The sequence below is a fragment of the Gallus gallus genome, chromosome 10 (genome assembly GCF_016699485.2).
Source record: "Gallus gallus isolate bGalGal1 chromosome 10, bGalGal1.mat.broiler.GRCg7b, whole genome shotgun sequence".
Lineage (NCBI taxonomy): Eukaryota > Metazoa > Chordata > Aves > Galliformes > Phasianidae > Gallus > Gallus gallus.
This window is the reverse complement of record NC_052541.1, coordinates 7,242,084-7,257,663: the sequence shown is the minus strand read 5'-3', so window position 1 is coordinate 7,257,663 and position 15,580 is coordinate 7,242,084. Positions and strand designations below refer to the sequence as shown.

General features: G+C 40.2%; 1 long non-coding RNA gene across 2 annotated transcripts in view; it reads left to right on the top strand.

The window, feature by feature from the left end:
- Positions 1 to 2,567: 2,567 nt before the first annotated feature.
- Positions 2,568 to 15,580, top strand: part of LOC107052129 — a 110,555-nt gene continuing 97,542 nt past the window's right edge. Inside the window, exons 1-3 of one of the 2 annotated variants that reach the window (XR_006931123.1) lie at positions 2,568 to 4,180; positions 6,409 to 6,518; positions 6,818 to 6,874. This is a non-coding gene — a long non-coding RNA (uncharacterized LOC107052129). Of the gene's footprint in view, positions 6,519 to 6,817; positions 6,875 to 15,580 lie in introns of both variants that reach the window. The other variant, XR_005862809.1, reaches the window with a different exon arrangement.

Genomic DNA, 15,580 nt, shown 5'->3' with positions numbered 1-15,580 from the left:
TGCTCACTGATCTATAACTTGGTAATTCATTTCCTCTAGTTATAACCTTGTATTTATTAGCATATCTAATACCTTATTGCTGAAAGTATGCACTGGAAATTTGTGGTGTTATAGTTCTGACAATGTAATCTATTCATTGTTACAAGAGTATAGAGAAGGAAGACATTATTTAATGGCTTATTACTCAAAGATGCATCTCAGGAAGACTTGGAATAAAGATGAATGGATGTAACTAGGAGGAAAATGTGGATTGTGACTATAAAGCTAAGGATCTTGTAGAAGAGGAATTATCTGTTTAATGATCTCCTGTGGGATGTGATAGGCTCTCATCTGCAGGTCTGTAAAACTCCACTGGACAAAGAACTGATGGCAGAGAACAGCTCTGCATGGACTGAATAAAGTTGGAGTAATCAGGTTGGGCTGTTGTTATTTTCTGTGCTGCTCAGTCCCATAATTGGAGCATATTCCTCTCTTACAAAGGCAGCCACTGTTTTCAGTTCCGTTGGTGATTAAAACCTGACAGCATGGTTTGGCTGCCCTAACTCCTATGGAATTTAATGGAAATTGTTCATCAGATCTTCTAACTGAAGTACATTGACAGTTCTGGTCACCTCCTCCAGTTGTGGTTTCTGATCTTGCTGAAAGGATGGGGCAATCTGGCTAATATCTGTAGTCATCAGCTGTGCTGCGTTCCAACAATAATTACTTTTTCCCAAGATTGAAAAATGCAGATAGAAAACAGTAATAAAATTCACTTCGGATTATTTGTAGCAGATGTAAATTCTGTTTATGCATTCTTTTTGTGCTTTGTGTGGAGGCAAAAGTACTCAGACTTTGTCTTAACCCCTCCTTTGACTGAAACTGGCACGCAATAGAGAGGAAGTGGATTTTGTAGGTTTATTCTTAGTGGCTGTTGAGACACTTGACATATATGCGTAAAAAATGTTATTTCATTGCTCTATTTGGGTGTTTTTATTTCCTAAATGGTTTTTAATGTTGCAGAGAACCAAAGATAACAAAGCATTAAGAACATTAGAAACTGACTCTTGAACTTTTGTGCCATGTATCTGTGTTACAGGCTGAGAAAGCTTAAAAAAGAAAAGGGAAAAAAAAAAAAGAAATTTCAATCAATACATGGTGGAGCTACAATTTGCCACTTTGTAGATAGCACTTTGTAAAATAAAAAATAAAAAGCATGTGGAGCACAAACAGCATATATTGTTACTAGGATGAGAATCCTCCTGCAAAACAGAACGCAGGTCAGATATATTAGCCAGATGTTCAGAGGAGCTCTGTTCTCTGTCTTAACCGGTAGCTGCTCGGGGTTATCAACTGTGCTTGGCTTTTGGCATAAAGGGAATTGGCAAAACATTTCAGATTTCAGCCATTATGACCATCTTATGAGGCATCGCACTCATCTTCCACAGAGGAGGGGCTCTGCCTTTTATTTTGACCTAGAGAGAGAGATTGGACTGTGTTTTTACTGGTAGATTGAAGATCTAAAGGAGACCATCACCCAAACTGTGCATTTCCTTCCTTTTAAAAATGGAGATGAGAGTTAAAGTTTCATAGGTCTGGAGGGAGCAGCAGTTTGCATTTCAGTCTGTCTCAACCTGTCTGCGTGGTCCCTAATTCTCTGGCATATCTGAGGAGGGCAAAGCTCCAGAAAGTGCAGTGTGTTTCTCTTTTCAGTGTTGGTGTACAAGAAAGGGTAACCCCAAAATATTTGGGAGCTTTATGACACAGCAACGCAGGCATCAGGATGAAATCCTAGAATGCCTTTTCCAGCCGTGTCAGGAAGGGGAGCATGCCATTCATCCTTAAGCCTAGGTTACACTTAATCCTATGTTCACTGCTAAATTGATGTCTAAGTAAATAGTTTTACTATTGGGACTAGAGGAGACGTGAGAGTCAGGTTACACTTTATCATGGAATTTGATATGAAATCCATACTTTGTTGCTTGGACAGTGAGATGGATGTTTGTGGTAGTAATATAAGATGATGTTTGTAGGAGTGGTATATGTCACAGGGCTGCCCTGGGTCAGATGGCATTTTAAATACATTACACGTGGGCTTTGATCAAAGACCACCTGGCCATGTGTGGCCAGTAGAGGGCCAGGATACTTTCTGAAGGCCAAACTTTCCGCTTTACAGCCTGTCATTGTAGCAAGAAATGTTTTCCCAGGTTATGGTTTCACTATTAGTAATAGTGGATCACCCAGCAGTACTAATTCAATGAGGATATCACATAGATTCACAGCTTACTCCTGTCTGTTTAGCCAGAGGAGACAGTATGTTGGTTGAGCTGCCTCTGTGTCTTTATACCAACTGTGTAAGGACCAGAAATATTCAATGTTGCATACGGCCTATCAGGACAGAGGTATTTTTCCATAGCAGTTAGAACAAACCTGAGCTTTCGGGGATCAGTGTGAACTACTGCAGCCATTTGCTTACTAGTGTGTGTTCGTGGTGCAGAATATATGTTTAAAACCAGGCTTGCTGTCTGATTGAGCTATGACTTTAGCAAAATCGCAGTTTGTGCTTCTGACTGGAGTTGTTATCCCACTGGGATTTCCCATTGCACAGCAGTGCCATGCAAGGTATTTTGTGTGGGTTTTTTTTTGTTATAGTGCCATTGATTTGAGGCTGTCATAATAATTCTAAACCCTAAGGTAAAGAGAAAACTATTTGTTTATCCCTTTACCCCTCCCCCATATGGCCTTGTTTAGAACTTGCTTTGGGGTTTGAAAAAACTGCATTTACACATAATTAGCTGGCGTATTCCTGGTGTAATGCCATTAGGGACAGCAATGTGGCACCAGGCAGCACCTGGCAGGCTGGCTTGTTGAGGCACTGGAGGCAAGATAGTCTCATTAGCACCAAGCTCTGTCTGGTTTGCAGCAGCCATGTTAATGAACTACACTGTTCTAGGTAGCCATATCCTTGTGTCAGTAGGATAAGCAACTAAGCTTAATTTTGAATAGCTTTTTTTAAGGTTTGATATTTTTACTGGAAAAATACAAGTGTATGCAGCCTTGCCTGATGCTGCTTCTGTTTCCAGTGCTCAAAGAATGCAACTGGCCTGTTTGCAATTTCTGCTTCAGCTTAAAACCAACATGAACACATTTCTGAGGATTTATGATGCTGTGTTAAGCTAGGCTATCTGACATAATCACGTAATTAAATATCTAGTTCTTTCATGGAGCTGTAATTAAATATCGGGCCTCCCTGAGGAGCCAGAAGAGAAGGAAAACACGGAAGGGGAGTAATTGCCAGTGAGTCACCCCTGAGGGGGGAAATCCAGGCCCCAGGTCTCAGCCCAGGGATTTCTCACAGGGCTGGTGAGAGGGCAGGAAGGCTTGGGGTGACAAGGTTAGGCCGGTGGCTGTGGGATGATGTGGGCCTTGGGGAGCCCAGGCAGGTGAGGGCTGGCTCACAGCCACACGGTGCCAGGTGGGTGACAGCACGGCCTCCCCTGAGCTGAGAGAAATGCTCGGGGAGAGCTGAGGAGAAACTTGAAATGGGCCGTAGCCTGAAGATATTATACTCTTCCCCGGCTGACAGCCTCAGTCTGGAGATCGGCCAGGGAGGACGAGAATGGGGCCCTTGGGGTCCAAAGATATTAACAAAATAAATAACCCTGACCGCAGCCCCCCTCCCTCTCCCCTCAACACATTCCGTGCAGGAGCCAGGAGCACCCTTCCTTTCCCGCCGCCTCCTGAGGTAAATCAGGCGCACCGCGTCTGCTTTGTATTATTAGAAAAGGGAAATGAAAAAAAACAATGTAAACACTCTTACAATTGCTGCGGAAACTGGATATAACCAGGTTATTCAAAGGGAAAAAAATTCAGCCATTCATATATGCCCAAGTTTGCTTTCACATCTGTTAATTGTAAGGGGATGATTGTGGTTGAGGGCCTGGTTCAGCATAGGCAGCTGCAGTGGCAGCAGGGACTGGTGCTCGGTGGCTGTGCCCTGCACAACTGTGAGGCTTTAAACCATGAAATGAGCAGTGTTTTAAAGTCTTTAAAGAACAGAAAATGTTACTGGCATTCCTGTTATGACATTGGATCTGGAGGTGTTAGCTGACAGGCTGAGCCTGAGCCAGCAGTGTGCCCGGGTGGCACTGGGGGGTCATGGTTTGGAGTGGTCGCAGGCCTGGCTTTCTGGTTGGACAAGGTGATCTTAGTGGTATTTCCAACCTTAATGATTCTGTGATTGTGTTGTGTCGTAATGCTTTTATGTTACTATTGTATCATCCTCCATTGAAGTCCTTTTAATGTCAAGCTGCTGGTCTTTTGCCTCTGAAAACCTTTGTTATTTTAGTATGCATGCAACCATTAGCTTAAAATCAAGGCAAGTCTTGTTTTGCTCTGCTTCCTCAAGTGAATGTCAGACAAATTTTAGAGCTGTCACCTCCTTCTTACTGAAGTGGTGATCTTGGTAGTCATGAATTCAAAATACTACATTCAAGTTTCTTGATTGTAGGCTTCAAATAACATCATCTCCTAAGAAATGCAGTATTGTCATTGCCCATTATTATATTAGGAATTTTACAGTATTCAAAACTTGTTTTAGTGGGTTTTTAATTTTTTAATTTTTATGGTATTTAATTTTCAATATTCTACCCCCAGAATCTATGATTTGTGGCATTTTTGGCTATTTGTAAGATGATCTTTCTGTGACTGAAATCTCTAAACATTCCTTCCAGAGGTAAAACCTTTTATTCTGACAACTAAAAAGAACCCAAGGCTTCTTAAGGAGGAAAAAAACATCTGCCAATCCCCATGATTTTCTGTTTGGAAGCTGTTTTCATTTTTACTGCTTTGAGTTGTCAATATTGAAAATAACTAGAGCAGAAGATGAAAGCATGTTCTGTGCCTGCTCAAATAAACTCTCAAGATATTTAGGTTTTCTAAGTGGTTTTTTAATTTTAGACAATAAGCTCTTTTTATGTGATGAGTGCTTTCAGTAAGTTGTATAGATGTTTTTCTAGTAGGAGCTTTTTCTGTAAACTTCGTCAGTAGAATAATAATTAAAATGTAAATAAATAAATACTCAATAATGGAAAGGCCTTGCGTGCTTTCTCTGTAACAGAATATGGCAGTTTAAATAAGAAACAGTAAAAAGTAGCCTTTAACATTTTCTTGAACTGTTATGCTCTAAATTTTGATGTACAAGGCTATTATCACATTATGACTCAATCCTCCTTTTTAACATCTTTCAGTATACATATCTTAAGCAAGTTTATGTACATGTAAGGCATTTGGCAGCATTTGAATGAAATGCATTAATTTCATCCTTTCATGAGTTTCTGTACTTCTTGCCTTGCGGAGTACTTAGGGAGCATGAGTATTTTCATAGATATCTCCAACATCTGTTTTTAATATTCTAACATCTTTCTTCCGTGTACATTTGATAGACAACATACTTTTGGCAGTCTCTGTTATTAGAATTGCCAAAATGTTGATATTAATCTGAGTGACTTGGTTTTTAATGAGTGCAAGCCAGAATGAGCCTTTTCAGAGACTCATCTTTGGAACCAAGTTATTTCTAGGAAGCCAAATGTTTCAACATTCTTTTTAGGCAATCAGAAATAGATTTATAATAGAATAAGCAAATGATTTCTGTTCATGAGCAGTCATTCAAATATATCAGTTCCTTTCTCTCTGTTTCTGATCTGTGTATTTTTAGATACAGCGCTGTTAGAACTCTGTCCAAGTGCCAGGCCAGAGGATTTTGTTTCACTGTGAACTTAACCCCCTGAAATGCCTATTTAAAGGGGATTGATATGAATGTATAAAGGGTATTTCATTAAAAGATTTTCAGACACTTAAATGTTACAGTGAGGAGTACTGTGCTGTTTTTAAACATCTGACTACAGACTGAAAGGCACAGCCTTGAGTTGAGCACCAGGGCTTCTTATGTGATGTGTGAGAAGTCCCCTCTGAAGGGGCCGTGCAAACACCAAATGACACCAGAAAACAAAAAGGGAGCCAGTATGGAAGTACCTCCAGGTACTCCACATTTGCAGTTAAGTTCTGGACAGGAGAAATGTTAGGTGACTCCCATTTCTTTGGATTGTGCCATCTGATGGTGGTTAGATGGCTGTAAGATTCTGCTGGAATTAAATCCCTTCGTGGCAGAGACCTTATTCCCCTCACATGTGTTTCTTGTATGTCTCTGAAGAGTTCATTAGCCATAGACTGACAAGCTATTCTGTACAGGTGTAAACTCATTTTCTCCTAGGGAAGCTGTTCTTGAGGTTTGCAAGCCTTGGGGACAGGGCAAACATGGCCTGGGTTTCTAAACTCTCTGAAGAGTGTGAGGGAAAGACATGGTTTCAGTCTCTCACTGAAGGGTTATTGTGGTGGACAATCTATAAAAACTAACTTTTTCTATTCTAGAATGATGTGGATGTTTCTGCTTTTTCTGAAGAGGTCGGTATGAGCAAGGAGAGTGTATACTGGATCGGGTGGAAGTGATGACTGCATGAATCCTGATGGACCCAGGAAAGGTAAGTGTTGAGCTGCTTAGTCCTCACAAGTCTGTGATGTGTCAGAATGCACGGAGATGCCAAGCTGTAGGTACCAATGAAAGTCCAAGGAAATACAATTTTGCACTACAACTTTTAATGTATGAGCAGTCCCCCAAACCAGATCTTCAGTGTTAGCTGGATGTGTATCAGCTTTATCCGTTGGACTTATTCACATATCAAAGTTGGGATTTAGCTTTGTGTGATTAAGAATGACTACTGGGACTTACACTTCAGCTATGTGAGCCAAGGATCTTACTTTGTGTTTATATCTGTTGCAGAATCTGCAGAAACAAGTGAAAAGTCCATGCAGATACTGAAATCCTGTCCTCATCAAGGTAAGACATCGCATTATAAATTCATCACAGGTCAAAGCTTGTAAAAGAGTATTTAATTTGGACTGCAGTTGTTTGTATTATTGCAAAAAGCAAATTAACTGAGCTGCTTTATTGACAAGATCTTGTTACAAATATTTATTGGTCAAACTAGTTTTTATTTATAGTACTGTAAATTCAGTGTAACTTCAGCAATGAGAAATTTGCCCAGAAGTGGAGAAACACAAATCCACTCACAATCATTATCAGCCCTGATTCATTCCCACACTGTTAAACTTCTAAGTTGTTTCCTTTATTTAAAATTTTACTTTCATAATTTAGTTTTGCTGTTACTGAAACTGAGATACGCAGACCTTTCCTGTTAACTTTGTTAGAATGAAATCTGTGAACAAGATCTATGGTAATAGTTATTGTTCTGTGGTTATGAGGATGGCAGTGGATTCTTTGTTCTGCATGGTGAATGAATGTGCTTTAGAATGCATAAAATACCAGCCAAATGTTTTTCTGAACTATCTGAAAAGTGTAACTCCTATATGGCATGAGACCAGATACACAGATCAGAATGTCTCAGAATTCTTTTGCTTATCATTCTTAGTTGTGGTATTTTTATCCCTGCCATAGCCTAGCTAGATTACCCATTTCCTATAGGAAGCAAGTGATATGTAAATATTCAGTATTATTTGTGCAGAATGGTTTCTCAAATCTAATATCTTGCTCTATGTGGGTTTGTCTTCAGCTGTCACAACTTGAGGGCAGTGAGCATGAGTTAGAATGTGCATCCTGCTGTACCTGGTGCTGTATGTCAATGTGGGCAGTCAGGCTTTTGCAACTGTATGTCTGTAGTATTTATGTAAGGGACGCATCTATCCTCTGAATGTCCCTTATGTTTCCATTTGAACTTTCCTGTAACATCTTGGTTGAGTCAATTTATAAGAAGCCACTGAGTGTTGATACAAGGGGAGAAATAAATCTGCAAGCATGCATAAAATGCAGCTGAAAACTGCAAATGACAAATGCAAATAAAGGACCAAGTCTCCCTTTATCCCTTTGCTAATGTGTGTAATTTCACTTTCTCTCAGTAGATGTCAGCAACACTACAAACTTGCCCAGTTTAAGGCTTGGAGAGCCCTGTTTACAATTTTAATTAGTTTTCCTACTAAAGTTTTAGAAAAGAAAAGCTGATCTAAACCAGTGGAATCCATTGGCCTCTGAGACAGGATTAGAGACTGCTATTCAGGATCTTAGAATAATATTATATTCTCAGTGATGCAGAACTCATATAGAACTTAGTAGAAAGGGCTTATTGCTACATTTTTAGAATTTTCTGAACATGTACCTCACATTTGCCCTACAGGCAAATGTAAAGTAATATAAGATGTCTAATATTTTGCTTCTTTCTGTGAAGTAAATCAAAACCGTGGGAATGTTTTCATATAATTTGATTTACTCCTGTCTCCTACAATACATCTTCAACTCTGTTCACTTAACTGCTCTGCCTGCTACAAGAAAGGGGCGCAATCATATTCTGGCTGAAAGGGATGGCAAATGTTCTGTTGGCTCTTCTGGGAGTTGTGTCAGTCCCAGAGGAGTTCACAACCACAAAGGAAGGATGTGGAAGGAAGTTTGTTAATAGTGTTGTATGTGCGTGTGTGTGGCAGGGAGAAGGATTATTTATTGCTGTGTGCAAGGAGCATTCGTTTTGCCTTGTTTTAAAATAAGCACAAGTGTTTCAAAATCATCTTGTACATGAAATGAGGACTAGAGAATAAACATCTTTGTGTTTATTTGGTTAGAGATGAAGAAATGCTATCTTCTGATTCTCACAGGAGGTCTTTTCCTTCATCTGATTTCTAGCAGAAATCATTAACTTTTTATATTATACTGGATATTTGTGAAGTGTAGCAGATTTGCACTTTTGGAAGTTAAGATAATCTCAGAAGCAGGGCCAGCCAGAGAAGCAGCAGTGAGCATCTCTTCTCATGTCTGTGATAATCTCATTGGTGAGTGTACCATAATGAGCAATGCTAAGAGTTAGAGGCTGTTCAGGCATGGGCAGCAATGGAGATGTTTCATGTGGTGTTCAGCTGCCTGTAGGTAGGGAAATGGGTTGTGACTCTTATCGTGGTTACAGTGTGCCTATGTGCTGTAGCCAGAAAGATCTGACGATCTCCAGAGCTGAATTTATCTCACCAGAGGCCACAACAAAATTTTTGGAGGGGAATCAGGTGGAGTAATTACAACTTCTAGCTAATGAGATAATGAGCTCTGCTCCTCAACCTGCAAACAGCGACACTGAATAAGTATCACACTGCTGGCAATGTTAAGTTTTTTATTTTCATGTCTTCCTCAGAATGTTTTAATTTCCTGTGTTACAAGCAATGTTACAATGTGCTGCCTTCAAGCCATAGGTTGTGAGCTACCATGTCATAATATTCCCTTTGTTCTTTTTCCTGGAATTCTCTCTCTTCCCGCTATCTACCCATTTTGGTGTCCTCTCCTGCTGCGCTATCTTGTGTTCCTATACTGATCAAATGGTCCCTGATCTTTTCCTGCTTGCTGATTCACCCAACTGATATCAGTCCTTTTCTCAACTGCACTTTTCTCTTAACTCTATTGGAGTGAGTTCAGAAATGTTCTTGGGCAGGCATGCATTGCCAAAGGAATAATTACAAGTTTTAGGGGGAGCCAGTGGAGTTTTGGGCCCCAAGATGGGACCATTGATGTCCGAGGCTCAGTCTGGGTAGGTGAAGCAGTTTAAGTGTGGTGTACGTGACTTGAGGTGATGAGGTGGCAGCAACACAGAGCAAATTTTACATAAAGGTATCTGTTAACATCTACTTGGGAACTAAACCAAATGACCCCAAAGTAATCCTGTTGTGCAGCATCCACCATAGTTCTGTGCTCCCTTCTTACTTGCTTAGCCAGCAGGAGGAAGCTGGTGGCTTTGACTTTCTCCTTGACTCCTTTGACTCTTCTTGCTGAATGGATTTTTTTTTTTGCCACTGCTTCTCAACTGTTGAGCAAGTCTGTTTCTTGGTTTTTGGCTTTCTGTGCACGGTATGAAAGAGGGAATTCTGGACCTGCTTGACAGAACATTAGATTTGTAGAGGTAATCTTTACCACTTACCCAGGCTGAAACTGAAAGCAAATGGAAAGGTCATACCTAGTGTCTGTGTGAAAGGATTGAGGAAAATGGCTCCAAGTTCCTTCTAGGGTTGTGTGTTGCTGCTAAATATCTGAACTTATATCTGAGAATATCAGAGGGTCATGAGCTACGCGTTTATATGTGAAATTAGTTGAGTTTCCTCTGTGTTACAGGAATTGTATGCAAAGTTGTGTGCAAGTCATTAGTGTGAGTTACCCCAGATTGAGCAATTCAGCAGTAGGGTGACAGGAAATCTTCCATCTTCAGAACTGTGCATCATGACAGAATCAGAAGTACAAGAACAGCGTGGTGCTGAGCACACAATGTTAGGTTTTATCTTCATGTAGCTCTCCTAGAAATCTTCTGCAGGATGATCTTTTAGTATGGAATTGGGCACACAATCATAATGTTGGATAATTTAGGATGGTAAGTAGTTGATGCTTAAATCACAGTAAGAGCAAAAGCTGAGTGTTTCCAGCTTTATACGTGATCTCTTCTTTCAAGATGTGCTTGACTTGGTTTAACTTTGTGCTTGTGACAACATCTTCAAGTTATGATTACTGTACTAGTAGATCAGTGTAGCTGGAAGGGAAGGTGATGGCAGATCTGAGTTTTCCTTTAAACACAATTTCACTGAAAGGGATGACATAAGTTTTTATTAATACTAACAATTGAGTATAACTTCAAAGCAAGGTTTAATGTATTATACAGTTGCATAACTAAATATGAAAATTAAGAGCATGAGTCTTTCTACATGTGCACTGTTTCCTGAATCTGGTTTTCAGGCCTTATGTACATCAACAATAATGGACCAATATAGCCAAAATTTGCTTCCACAGCTGCTGGTCGTAGCTCCCTGGGCCTCCTGTGTTCTGCAGCTGTGAAGGCTATTCCCTGCTCTGAAAGAATCTCCCCTCTCTTGTGGCTGGAAATGCTGAATGAGACATCCTGTAACACCCTGTTTAGAGGGACAGAGCTGACAGCTGAAAGCCACCCTTGGCATTTTAGTCTTTGTAGATAATGGCAGATGGTACATAAGTGTGAGCAAGGAACCCTTTATATCCTAAAATGAAGAGGGGAAATTTCTGGGGAGGCACTATAAGAATTCATTGCCCAAAGGTCTTGGTGCTGGTTCTGCTCCAGAAAGAGAAAGGAGGAATGATATTCAGCAGAGGTTTAAAAAATAATCTGGCATATTAGAGTATTGTGACATTTTATGCAAGAGCAAAAAGCACATTGTTCCACATACACCAAAAGTAAGCCCCAGAGAACTGCTGAATAAAATGTTTCTTACGGAACCTCACAAAACCTGTCTAGTTTCAGGTTTTGCTCTAAACTTAGTCAGAAAACTGTTGTAAGTTTCACTTAAATTCCTTCATTTGCACCCTTCAAGTGACTTGAAGCCCACTCACGGTTTTGTGAAAGAAACCCAATGGTTTCAAGTGCGTTTCATTTTGAGCTTTTTGCATTCTTGTTCAAACTTGAAACTCAGAGTGAAATTCAAGGGGTGCAAAAATGCTTATGTGGAAAAATAAAATAAGTTCACAAGAACCTGTGCAAACCAAATGTGCTGAATTTCCTGCAGCTCAGGCTCTGTCCATTTATGCACACCATCTTAGTTTTCTCCCCTTTCCAATGTGACTGGGAATGGTGGCTGTCAGAAACACTACTGCAGAACTGCAATGTCTTTCCACAGTCAACTATCATCCTTATGAGACAGCAATTCATTTAACCTAAATTTGTCTTCAAACATCCAAACCTTCATCAATAAGGCAAGAGCAGTTTAGTCTCTGTTGATAACGTGAAGCTGAAGAAATAAGCCTTATTTGAAGCAGGGAAAAGTTTTAGTAACTGAGCTGTAACAAATGGGTAATGACCAAGAGCTAGGTGGTGTGGTGGGAAACCAGAAGAATTATGAGGTTTTGTCTGATTTCCATCCCTGCAGCACTTTTTCTTGGGAAACAGAAACAAAGTGTGCCTCATTACTGCATGAAATAAATAAAACCAAACTAGAATGTTGTGGTGGCTTCTTGATCTGTATAGCACACAAAGCTAAAACCACCACATGCAAAAACGATCACAAGAAGCATGAGTACGAGCTGAAGGGTTGGTGGTGCACACAGCTCACAAGTCTCAGCACAGCTGACCTCTTGGGAACTGATAGGAAGTCCTGGCTCTGCTTGAGTCAATGGGAATTTTGCTGAGGACTTTGGGGAAGCTGGAACTTCACAGCATAATCCATGTTGTGCAAAACATTGTTCCTGACTTAAACACTGCAAAATCTCATAGGTAGGCAAATATGTATTTGTAGTACTCTGGGTCTTCCGTTTAGCAAGAATGGGAAATTCAAGGCTATTCTATGTCTAGCTAGGCTCTTAATGACATCCTATCTTAGCATGAAGAATTGAATACATAAATGTAGAGCTAACATGACTGTAAGTGGTCTTATGCTGTGCATTCTGCATGTTTGTAAATGCTGTTCCCTTCCTTTGTCTGTGTGTCACCTTAAACTGCTTCAGTGCACTCAGGCTTTGGTAACACTGAGAGGAAGGCGTCCTGGTCACGTCTGGTCTGTGGCACTAAAGCCACTTTCTGTTAGTATTTGGGTCTAAAGTGGCAGTTGTGATAGCTAATCTTCAGTAATGCTACTAAGATAAAGTGCTTTCTATTAAGTAAACTGTCACCTCTGACTTAATAAGGACTGCTCTAAAAGCAGTGCCTCCTATTTTATTATGTTTGCCCATGAAGCTAGAGGTGAATGTTGATGTTATGGTAGTAGAGGTTGAACCTTCCTAGAAGTATTCAGCTACATTCTGTTGGTCTGCGATGGATGGCCGCGGAGGGGCAGTCTGACAAAATGGTGTCTGACATGGATGTGCAGATGAAGCAAAGACGTAGAACTAGATTTCTTTGTATGGAGAAAAAAATGGCACTCATTGATGTTTGCTGAATGTTTATGGGACTCATCCAGCGGATGTGAGCACAGTGAAGTGGTGGGTGGCAACAGCGATGTGAAAGATGAGCCATATTTTGGACAGCCATGCACAGCTGTCACCTGTGGAACGAAGAACAACTCAATCAACTCATCCACACGAATCAGCAGATTATGACCAGGGAACTGTGTATGGAGCTGAATGTCAGCGTCAGTGTGTTGGAAATGATAGTGGCAATGTTGGAATATTACAAAACTTGCACCAGATGGATCCCACAAATGCTCTCTCAGAAACAGGAAGAGCACTGTATGCAAGTTTGACATGACCTACTGAATTGATACAAGGCTAAATATGATAGTTTCCTGAATTGCATAATTAATGGTGATGAGATGTGGTGTCACTGTTACAAGCTGCAATCAAAATGGAGGTCCTTGGAGTAGTGACATATGAATTCCCATCAAAAAAAAAGTTCAGGATGCAGCCTTCAGTGGGTAATGTGCACTGTCTTTTGGGATAGGAAAGCTGTATTTCCTGGAACCTGGACCAACCATCAGCTCTGACTGCTACAACACTAACTAAGCTGAAGGCTTGAACTTCAGTCAGGACAGAGAATACAACAACCTTTCTATTGCAACGTGATAACACCAGGTCCCATACTAGTTTGAAGATGGTGGAGCATATTGCTAACCTTGGCTGGATTGTCCTACCACATCCACAATATAGTCTAGATTTGGTGCCTTTTGAGTTCCATATGTTTGGGCCAAAGAAAAGTGAACTTTGTGGGCAACATTTTCCTAGAAACAGCACCATCATAGCAGCTGTGAAGCTGTGGATCACCTCTGCTGTTGCAGGTATTTATAAGCTCAGCATGCAAACTCTTGTTCATCACTGGCAAAAATGCATAGTTGGTGGTAACTATGTTGAAGAAGAGTGTTCTGTAGCTGAGAATTTTCCTAACAAGCAGTATTATTGTGCTTTTTGTATTTCTTGTAGTTTCTGTTGAAATAAATAGGAGGCATTACTTTTGGAGTGACCTATGTAACATTAGCAACAAAGAATTGTGGCACATTCAGCAAGTAAATTTCTGGGCCTTGTTTACATGTATTCTTACAGATGTGTCATCCCCCCCCTAAAGAAGATATAGGAACAGTATTTTCTTAAGCATACCTTGATATCTACTTTGAGTATGTGATTCTCGAAGGCTGCCAATATTGTTAGAAAAGTTTTTAACCTGTTCATTCCACTCCTTGAGTTCTTCCTGCTAAGCCAGTCAAAAGCTTAACTGGATGTGAATGATGCAGCAGTTCTAATGAACCTGTTTTAGAGGGCACGGCAAATTCAATTCATGGACGACTGAAAAGCTGTGCATTCATAACTGAAATGGCTGGTGTTCCTTGGGTCTCTTATTTCTGCAGGGCTTAGATCTAGAGAAGATCTAGAGTTCTCTGACAAACTTATAAATGGAAAAGCAACATACTGTATCTTTTTTACTTGTTAGTCGATTGAAGTTAATGTGCAGTCCAAATGGCAAAAAGCAGGCTATAAAATGGTGTGAGGTCTATGTAATTCTTGTGTAGCATGTTCACGGGGGCTCCAAAACAGGCTGCTGTTTTGCTAAAGCTGCAGATGAGTGTGAGCTTAATACTGAAGTAACACCATGAGTAACTTCCAGTAATCTGTTGCTGTGGTAGGAAGGGCATTGCTAAAGGTAAAACAATTATTTTATTGAGATTGTTTTAGCTGGGTATATGACACACTCAGAAAGTTGCCAGTTTATTTTTCTAGCATTGCTTTCTGCAAGAGCCCAAATAGCTTCATTTGCCTCACAAATCCACAGTGATTACAGTGTATTTATTTATTATCTATGCAGACACAAAATGACCTCAGCAAAGAAAAAGCCAAAACAGTTCCTTCGTTTTGGGAGGAAAAAATAATTCAGCTCCCATCTCTCTTCCACCCACAACCTCCTTCTGGGGGCTATGCCTTTGTCTTATGCTTAAGAAGGAAACATTTTTGGCTGAGTTTAATCCAACACACCCTACAGAGCTCTTGCAGGTATACTGTCAATGTAGAGTTTGTGTTGGACAAGAGGTGCTTCACTTGAGTGCATCGAAGTGCTAAGGTTTCCTGTAAAGTTCATCTTCATCTTTGTCAACTCACCTCTAGTAGTTATTTTTGTTACCGCACAACTTCAAGTAATGTAAAAGTTAAAAGGATGAAATGCTTTCTGTGCTGTGTAAGAGGGATGTGGGACCAAGTTCATTTCAGTAGGGAGCTGAATGAATTACTGAGAAGCATGGTAAAATAGGATTGTATGGTCTTCTGGAATTTAGTGTGGGTGGATGAATTGAGTAAGGAAATGCATTCCATTAATTTCTAAGGGATATTCCCTATTTATTGATGAAAGAGCCTGAGTTTTGTTCAGCAGCATGAATGATATAATTGGAGACCGTGATATGAATTAACTGGATTTAGTGTTCCACTCCAACATGTTTTATGGAGTTAGACCAAATATCCATTCACTGAAGTACGAACAGAGACCTTTTCTTGCAAGGTTGGATATAGACGCTCTCAAAGTTTGAAAATTGGCAGAGTAAGAGTATGTTGTGCTGTATTGTTGTGTTTAACAGA